Source organism: Psammomys obesus, unplaced genomic scaffold (assembly GCF_907164565.1).
Source record: "Psammomys obesus unplaced genomic scaffold, mPsaObe1.curated_primary_1811, whole genome shotgun sequence".
Classification (NCBI taxonomy): Eukaryota; Metazoa; Chordata; class Mammalia; order Rodentia; family Muridae; genus Psammomys; species Psammomys obesus.
The window spans coordinates 16,970,411-16,980,779 of NW_026585797.1; positions in this window are offsets into that span (position 1 = coordinate 16,970,411).

Sequence of the window (10,369 nt, forward strand, 5' to 3'; positions counted from 1 at the left end):
GCCAGCCCCAGGGTGGCTCATGCCCTCTTCTGGACTCCCTGGGTGTCTGCACACATATGCCCACATGCCCATAGGGACACACACTTAGAAGTAAGTTTAAGGGCTGGGGTTCTAGACCAGTTGTGGAGTGTTTGTTTGCTCTGTGGGCACTAAACAAAATAGATCCCTTACAAAACAGTGCGTACCCAGGCTGAGCAGGATACGAATACCTCATCTCATCCCAGGAGAACAATCTTGAGTTCAAGGCTGGCCTGGTCAACTTAGTGAGTTGTAGATCAGCGGCAAATGAGTTTGAAGATTATGTCTCAACAACAAAGCTAAGCAGAACAAATCAAGACAAAACAAAAGCAATGCTCATTCCTAAGGCTGCGAACTCTTCTGTTCTGTCTGTATACCTTCGCTAGGAACCCCTTATTACCTTTGTGATTTACAGGTAGCAAACCACAATTTAGAGCGCAGTACAAACGGTGATGGAGGCAGTACCTCTTTCCCTCTTTATAAGCCTGCTTTGCAGAGTCACTAAGTTTTCTCCAAGCCATCTTCTTAAAGCTTCAAGGAAATTCCTAAAGTTCGTTTACAGAAAAAATATCTCTTCCATCTCTCCTTTCAAACCACAGTTTGTTTTTCCTCCTTTACAAGTCTCCCATGTACAGAACAAGTGTAAGATAGCAGTCCATGAAATACAAGCTTTCACTCTTAGAAATACAAATATTGTGTGTGGTGGGGGGGGGAAGGATTGCTCAGTGGTTAAGAGCACTGTGTGTTTTTCCAGAGGACCTAGGTTCGATTTCCAGCACCAACATGGCAGCTCATCACTATATATAACTCCAGATCCAGGGGATCTGATGACATGCAGGCAAAACACTCAAACACACCAACTTTTAAAGAGAAAGAGCTACAAATAGAAACGACAGCAGAAAAAGCCAATGACATTTAGGGGCTCAGTGAATAACATGAGCAAGTAGTTTCCTTAGTCACATTCATCGTACATAAGGGCAGAACGGAATTTCTCTAGGCCTTATGTTCTTTGCCTTCAAGCCTGAAGAATGCAGTTTTGATGGTTTAAATGCGAAAGGGAGCCCACGGGCTGGCTTATTTGAATTATTTGGTTTCCACTTAGTGTTACTATGTGCGGAGGCTTAGAAACCAGCCTTGCTGGAGGAAGCAGGTTGCTGGAGGCTAGCTCTCAGGTCTTGCAGCCTCGCCTTACTTCCAGCTTGCTCTCTCCACTTTCTGCTTGCAGCTGGCTTCCTGCTCCAGCCACCATTCCTCTGCTTCTGCCATGTTTGCCACCACAACAGACTTATTTCCCAGCATCTGGAAGTCAACATAAACCCCTTCTTCCCTACGTCACTTTTGTTGGCCGTGACGTTTTACCCCAGCAACAGCAACCAAGAGAGTTTCTGGACTTTAACATTCTCCCTGTGAAATCCGCAGGCCCTTCTTTCACCTCTGTGTACCTGACTCTGTTCCCATAGTTCCTATCACAGATAAACAAATGAAGAGTCTGCTCGGCAGTACAATCCGTACCAGCCATGGGCTTTTGAAAAGAAAGAAGCAAGGCTTTCGTTATGTAAGTTCTGCACACACACACACACACACACACACACACACACACACACACACACACGAGACCTCTTTTTCATCCCTGAGCTACCTCACAGCCTCCTAATTGCTCCCCACCTTATGGCTTCTCTCGCTGCCATCAGTCCACATCCACTGCTTGATGGTCTCATTAGGAGCACTTTCAGCGACTTAGTCATCTGGGTAAAGGCCTGTTACTGGCTCTCTAATGCTGACAAGATAAGATCTGAACTCCTTAACTTGGCATTCCCTGTCTCGAGCTTGCTTGGCCTCTGTGCCTACACAACCTTACCCCCAGGGGAGATGGTATGTAATAACTGGGAAGGCTCATGCAGCAGCCAATCAGAAGGGGCTTAGCTGTGGACAGCCTGCAAAGCTTCTCTGGGGACAGTGGCAGGATGCCATTTTGCCTTACAACCAACTTACCTTCCACCCTTAACTCCCTATCAAAACCCAAAATGATCCTTGGCACTCTGAGGCCTTTGCCTCGAGCATGCCTCCAGCTGGAAGTGCCTGCCTCCCTCCTCTCTGCTTATGTATGTGCTGGGCATCCATGACTGAAAACAGCTTAGGGAAGGGTCTATTTTATCTTATGGTTCAAGAGGGAGAGTTCATAGTGGCAGCAGAGGCGTGGCAAGCAGGAAGCTGAGAGATCACATCTTCAAGTGTAAACAGAAGAGAGAGGAAACTAGAACTGAGGTGAGACCATAAACTCTCAAAGCTCACCCCTAGCAATGTGCTTCCTCCGATAAGTCTGTACCTCCCCTGGGTATCCTTCCCAAACAGTGCCACCAACAGGAGAAAAGTAGTATGCAAATGCCTGGGCCCGGTGACATGAGTTCTCATTCAAACTACCACATACCCTGAAGCTAAACCTTTCTGCAGAAGCCTCCCCACACTTCTGTAACCCATAGTTGACCCTGGCATATGAGTGCTGGGCTAGCCCTTCCTTTGCTGCACAGCCCCCATCCCTTTGGAGACAGTACCTATGGAGCCCAGGCTGGCCTCAAACTCTCTGGAAAGCCAAAGACGACCTTGAGTTTCAGATTTTTGGCCTCTACCCCCCACCCAAGTGTTCAGATGCAGACATGCCTGGCCTATGCTTCTCTGTGGATGCAGCCCAAGGCTTTGTGCATGTCGGGAAAGCACTCCAGCAACTAAGTCATACCCCCAGCCTTCCCACCTCACCGTGAGGCTATTTATTTACTCCTCTATTTATTTTCACAAATGTGTTTTGTCAGCCTCCTCAAGGAGTCTTAGTGTAAGCTGGAGGTGCAGCAATTGTCCCATCTTTAATCTTTCTACACACTCAGTTCTTGGAACATGATACAGTATGCACACGAGTGCTGGCTGGACTGTTGACAATTGATGGGAACTAGTTGGGACTACCTACGTGTTTGTTTATTTTAGACATACTTCTTTGAAGGGTTTGTTTCATTTTCTATTATTGTTTTCTCTTAGAAAATTTTAAAGATTTAAAATCTTTGAGATATTCTTTTCCTTTATTTTATGTGTATGAGTGATTTGCCTGAATGTGAATGTGCGTATCACATCCGTGTCTGATATCTGTGGAGGTTGGAAGAGGGTGTCAGATCCCCTGGAACTAAAGTAATGGGTTGTTGAGCCTGGCTTCTGAGCCACCTCTCCAGCCCCTTCTTTTCACTATCATCTCAATTATGTGTATGCTTGTGTGTCTGTGTGGGAGTTTGTGAAACTCAGTGCAGTTGCCTGTGGATGCCAGAAGGGGGTGTTGGGTACCTTGGAGCTAGAGTTGCAGTCACTTGTGAAACAGTTGGCACAGGTGCTGGGAATTGAACTCAGGTCCTCTGTGAGAGGAGTATGGGCTCTTAACTGCGAAGGCATCTGTGCAGCCCTTTTGAAAACATGGTAACGTCTCACCTTTGGCTTTTAGACTTTCAACAGGTTGATGGTATATTACCTCAGCTCATTCAGCAGGTCCTGTGTCTCCTGTCTACTACCCGTTTCCCTCTGGTTTGCTTCGGTGCCTGTAGTTAAACTCGGGGCCTTCTACACACCAGGTAAATGCTCTACCCCTGGGCTGTCCTAGTCCGCCATTGCAATTATTATGTTTCTGTTTTCATGTGTTATTACGGAGCCGGAGCCGGAGAAAGACGAGGTGGTTTTCCTGGATCTCCCAGATGGCTAACGGCAGAGCTGGAGTGTAAGCCTGGGCTTTTTATCTCTATTAACTGCTTAACTTTATTAACTGTCCTTCACTCTAGTCACTCTCAGTGAGAGCCTCCAGCTTTTAGTTCCGTGCCTATGTATTCTTGTAGGTTCTCTCAAAGTGTGGGGCCCGCAGACGGCTACACTGCTCTTCGTGGGTGGAAGTTGGTAAGCTCAGACAGTGCTCTCAATTGACCTAAGTATGATGGCTTGGTCTCCAAGCTGCCTGTAGAGTGCAGCCCTTTCATCCATGTGGCTCAGAAACGGTTTTCCTTTAAGCACGTTGTTTGTCATATCGTGTTTCTGAATCTTGTTTCCCCTCTTACTCCACTGTTGCGTATTTACCTCCATTTATTTATTGTAACGTATCTTTGTAATGTTGGATGTACGTGATCTAAATTCAATTGCCCGTCCATTTGAAGCTAGTTATGAACATTTATATGGGAACGAGGCTTAATTCCAACAACTGAAGAGAGATTTCTTAGTTGTAAAAGTCCATTTGGTATACTTGCATGTTTCCTAACTGCTAGTTTGTCCTAACCACTGGGGGCGCTATTCCTCCTCCTCCTCCTCCTCCTCCTCCTCCTCCTCCTCCTCCTCCTCTTCGTTCAAAGTCTTAAAAACATGACGTTTTAACTCAAACAGTTCAAGGAGAAAGTAGCCCTAAGGAAGTTATTATATAGGCTTTGGACCCTTCACATTAAGTAAATGACATAATTTGAATGTAAACCCTGTTAAAATAAGGTACTCCATCACCCCACTCTGAATTTAAATTTATTAGTAGAAAAGAAAAAGTATGGGAATACGTAAAGCCAGTACCACAAAGTTGTGACATAGATGCTGCCTTGACTTACATCCAAGTAACAGCAGTGATACAAATTTAGCAAAAATAGCCAGCTTATAGAAAAATGTTCCCAAAATTATCTTGTTTTGTCTTTATGTTACGTGTAAGAATTTATGTTAATCAAGCATTTTACTTTTGTAAACCAAATACCCTTTTTGAAGAAACTGGATCAAAGTACTTACATCCGTTACATGAAAACTTAGAAAAATATTCTAAGGTAGTAACTCTCTCAGGAGGTTGGGGAAGATCACCTGATTCTACTTTAGCTCAGTGCCTGGCAGACACTTTGCCATGGAAAGGCAGCATTTTGTTCGAAGACTTTTCCTAAGGCAAGATGGGGGGAGACGGGAGAACTCCCAGAAGCTCCCAGGTCAGCTGGCCTGCCGTAGCAGCAGTGAACCAGAGCAGCAGTGAACAGCAGAAGGAGGAATTCTTTCCTAATCAAGGCGGAAGGACCAACCCGAGGGAGGTCCAAACTCCACACATGTGCTCTGACACACATCCACTCGCACACACCCACATACATACACACCTGAATAAAAATAAAAGTAGGGAAATCCTTTGATATTGTCTTTTATTTTAAATAACAGAGACTTAGTGATGTCACCCTGAACATTAGAGAACAACATATATACAAAACGAGTTTTTAAAGACAATGACTTTTAGCATGACCTTATCTCCTCCTCTTTTTCTTGTAGCCCACGCTGACCTCCAATTACCCATCCTGTTGCTGCCGTCTGCCCAGTCCTGCGATTATGGATGTGTACCACCATGACGTGCTACATTCTTGTTAGTTAACAGTTTGACATACATGTGGACATGGGAAGCATTTGTTGCTAAGCTTGAAAGGGTGGGAGAAATCTTTCTGTAATGTACTGATAGGCACACTGCATACCTTTAAGTATGTAATGCTAGGAGTTCCCATGATGACAATGTTTAAGATTCTCAAAGTGGTAAATAGGCCTTTGCCGAAAATCTAAACAGAGTTTACGAGTATAAAAACTGGTGGCACTCCTGTGGAGTAGTTTTTGGGTTTTGTGCCATGTTATCTCTTCATTGGTCATTTTTCAGACTATTAAGAGCTCTTGTGTAGATGACTCATTGAACAGAACTTGCCAAGTAGTTTTGAAATTACAGCAGGCTGGCTTGTAGCTACTCTCTCCGAACAAGTGGCATTACCACCCTTTCGGTTGTAGTCAAGCCAGGAACTTGGAGCCACCCTAAACCCTCCCTGCCCAACATTTAATCAAGGAGAAACTCCTGCTAAGTTTACTCCTTTAAACTGTCCAATAGTGTCCCTCTTTTTTGTCCCTGCTACCAACTACTCCAGACTATACTCTAACCACCTTCCTGATGCTGGAGCTAGTCTTCTCAAAAATCATTCTCTTAACCATCGCCACACAGTCCTAGTCATAAAACTCAGGTTTCTTAGAACCTTGCTTGTAGAAATAACTCTTGACCAGAAGAACAAGAAGTTCACCTGGGAACGTTCCAAACTCAAAAGCCACCAATGTCTTCTTCACCTTAAAAACCAGTCTCTGCAGTGCTGTAGAGATGAAAGAGCTCAGCTCTTTTCTCTGCATCCAAGATTCTTCAAAATCTATCAAACATGCATAGGTACCAAACCATAGCTAATAAGATCTCCCAAATTCCACAAACTCTGTGTCCAGGTACTTTATTTTGGAGTTGTTGACGTGTTTGTTTGAAACAGATCTGTCTATGTAGTCCAACCTGGTCCAATGCTGAACTCGACTCAAGATCCTCCCACCTCAGGTTCCTGAGTGCTGTGAGGTAAAGACATGCCTTGCCATGCCCAGCTTACCTGGCTCATCTGGGTCCTCTGCCCATCCTTCTTCAGTGACTAATTCCTGCTTATTTCACTGGCCTTGACTGCTCAAAATGTCTTCTTTGAAGACAAGCTAAGTTCTTCATTGGCTGGCAGAACACCAGCATCATGCCTGGTGTGTGCTTGGCATCCCTCCAATGCTGTACAGTATGGCATCTGCTTTAATGGACTAAAACTATAACGTGATATGTATACCTCATCAATATCCAGAAGTCTGATTCAGTAGACCTCAGTGAGATCTGGGGCTGTGTAGTGTCAATAGCATGAGGCAATGCTTTCAGAGAAACACTGTACTTGACTGTAAGTACCCTAGAAAACTGTATGTAAGGTTCAGTTCGCCCTCATCCAACAAGAACCTTGCTCATTGTAAGCATTCCCTAAGTATTGGAGGCATCCAGTTTCAGGAATTGAAATAGTCTTTGTCTGTTTATCCATCCCTACCCTGCTCCCCTACCCACATTCTTGCCTTCTGTTGGGTTGAGTCAAAGAAAATAACATCTCTGAAAGATATGAGTGATGAAGACTCATGATCCATTCTTGGATGCTACAAATGAGGAAATTTCTCCCAATAGCTTTCACTTTATTCAACCTTAGAATTTTGCTGAACCACTTAATATCTTCCCCAGGGACAGAAGGCAGCATGAGGGTAGGAGCACTCCCAAACAAATTGCAGTGTGCTTAGTGTTTGAGCATTCTAGCTTCATCTGGGTAGTAGAGATGGCACCTCCTCTGTGCAGGACCACACCGAACAAAAGGGAACTCCAAGTATAGTAGTGTAAGTCAACGTGTTTTGGAGACTGAATAAGTTAGCAAGAACATAAATATGGCTGTCAACTAACAGATTGAAATACTAGACTAATAATTACTACTTATTAAGCATTTGCCATATCATAGCCACTTGGGTAAATAAAATGATTCTGTTTGGTTGAGTATGCTAGAACACACCTGAAGTCTCATCATGAGACTTTGGAGTCTGAGGCAGGGTTCTGAGGTCTGTCTATACCAGCCTGGGGTAAACAACAAGGTCCTATGAAAGAAAGGAAGAAAGGGGAGAGAAACAGGTAAGGCTACATCGACAATATTAGTGACTTAGAATATCCATGTTTTCGCTTTATAGTAGGAAAGAAATGCCATTGCCTTTTTTTTTTCTTTTGAGATTTAGAAAATAATGTTCAGGACTTACAGTTGACGCAGTACTGTGCTGGCTCTGTTCACATAAAGCACTTTATCGCTTCTTTGGAGGACAATAGGAAATACTGACCCAGGACTTGTCATGTGATGAACACTTATAAGGAGATGGAGTCAAAATTAAGTGGCCAAGTCCCTGGCTGAAGATGCTCCATCAGGAAGACCAACCCGGGTGGTTCTCAAGCACAAAGTTCCATGAAAGATGAGGTTATATTGGTTACGGGTTGGTTGACACTGGCAGTGACATTGGTTCCTTCTGCAGTGTGCTGATTAGTTCTTGTCAACTTGACACCAGTTGAAGTCATCAGGAGAAAGGAAACCCTAGCTGAAGGATCGCTACTACCAGGTTGGCCTAGAAGCAAGTACATGGGGGCATTTTCTTGACTCGTGATTGATGTGGGAGGGCCATGTTCGCTGTGGCCAGCACCAACTCTGGGAAGGTAGGTAGTCCTGGATGAAGAGAAAGTAAGCTGAACAAGTTGTGGGGAGAAAGCCAGCGAGCAATGCTCCTCCACAGCTGCTTGAGTTCCTGCCTTTGTGTTCTTGCCTTAATTTCCTGCCCTGACTTCCGTAGTGAGACTGAGAACTATAGATGAAATAAACTCTCTTTCCCCAAGTGGCATTTGCCATGGCCTTCATCACAGTAGCAGAGTTCAAACTAGGACCCCATGGCCTAAACAGAGATGCTGTTTCTGTCTCTCTGACAATAACCCCAAAGGGAAGCCAGAATATTCTTTCAATTATTGCTTTTTAAAAAAACCAACATATTGGCCTATTTATTATTAATAGTATGCATTCATTTGCTTTCCTTTCCTTTTATTCTTGAATCAGAGCCTCAGTTTGGAGCCCAGGCTGTCCTAGAACTGTTTGTGTTGGCTCAATTTCGGAGTGATCTTCCTGCCTCAGCCTCTCTAGTGCTGGGATTACATAAAATATGCACTATCGTTCTGAGCATCCATTCTTTTTTTTTTTTTTTTGAGCTGGGAATTTGTGAAGAGGTCCATGAAAAATTGTATTAAGTACCATATAAACCCAAGTAAGTATATCCCATACATTTAGGAAGACTAGGAAGGAGTAAAAAAAATGAACCTGTGTTTTCATTTTCACTGTCTGTAGGAAACTGTACTGTGAACATTATAAAATGTTTCCATAGTATACTCATCAGATATTGAAGTGTTTCAAATTACAGTATCAGATTCTTATTTTCTTTAGCATAAACAGTCATGATAAATCTTCTTGGACTATGGTGTGTTCAAGGGGAATGAGCTAACTCATTGACGATTACAGGGAACTCTGACTGTCACACAGTCTCTGGGGATGGACCTCCTAGCCAGGCAAGCATGTGACCCTAAAGGTCTATTAATCTAGTGACCTGAAATTCACTTCACTCATGACTAATCCAGGTCCAGAGCACTATTCAGCAAAGTTGTTTCTCTGTCTCTGTAGAGCTAGAAGAGAAGCTTAATTTTTGATGGTAGCAACCAACAGCTCAACTGAGGGCTTCCAAAAGAGAACATGGTTTGGCTATTCCCAGTTGAGAGCCACAAGCACATCCAGAAAACTAAGTTCTGCCTCAGGGATGGACTGTGCTAAGTCCTTGGTGTCTGTTTAGTGAGTTACAACTAGAAGCTGTTATCAGCTGCGAGGGGTTCAGAGGACAAGTGAGGCCTCCCCGCTTTCTGTCTTCTTGCCATAGCATCCTCTGATTCTGCTGGGCCAGGGAGAGACTGTTGTATGAGTAATATCTCACTTCGAGAAGACAAGACTGTTTTGGGGAGAAAATGTAATGTTGAATTCAAGACAGAAGCTGGCAGTCTGTGCCCGGTAATGGGTCTCCTGAGGTTGCCAAACAAGAAAGGCTGTCACACTGCCAAGCCAGAGAGATGAGGCTGCTGAAGGAATCTTTGGGAAATAGCTCGCACACGCACACACACATACAAGTGAAGGAAGGGTAGGGAAATGGAACCACCGGCCATGTATTTCTACATACTATGAGCTGGTCAGCATTCTATAGTGCATATTACTATCAGCCATGTTTTATTCAGTGTGTTTGTTTGCCAAGTATGATATTGGTACTTACACTCTGGAGGCTAACACAGGAGGTTGCTGAGTTCCAGCAATTCACTCTGGGCTACAAGGCCAGACCCTGTCGAACAACAAACAAAGCACACCAGAAAAACATAGAAAGGAAAATGGGGGTGGGAGAGTTCTTGTGCAATTTACAGTTTATCCCAATGTTCTGAGACAGAGCACCCAACACACAATACAAAGTGTGTTGAGTGGATGATCTGGGCTTACAAGAAGTTAGGAAACCCTGGAACCTATATGAAGCACAATAAACATGTGCAAGCTTTCATCATTTCCATTTCCACAATGGTCATAGGCTCATGGAATGACTGGTGGAGTGAGAAGCTGTGGCCCTGTCGTTATGCATACTTTACATGTGATTAGGCAGAGAACTGCACGTGGGTTTAATTATGCTTCATGAAGTGAAGTTAAGAGGCAGAAATTCTAATCCAAACCTCGTTGTTAAATAACTATAAATGAAGTCTATTATTTGTTACTTACAAAAGCAAAAGGCACATAGAAGTATTATATTTGATGTTTAAAAAACTAAAATGATATTTCTTCCAAAACTTAAAAACATCTACTTCAAAGAATTCACTTTTAATGTGCAGATGTTGATTAAAAAAAAAAAAGATAAAAACTTGCAGGTTTTG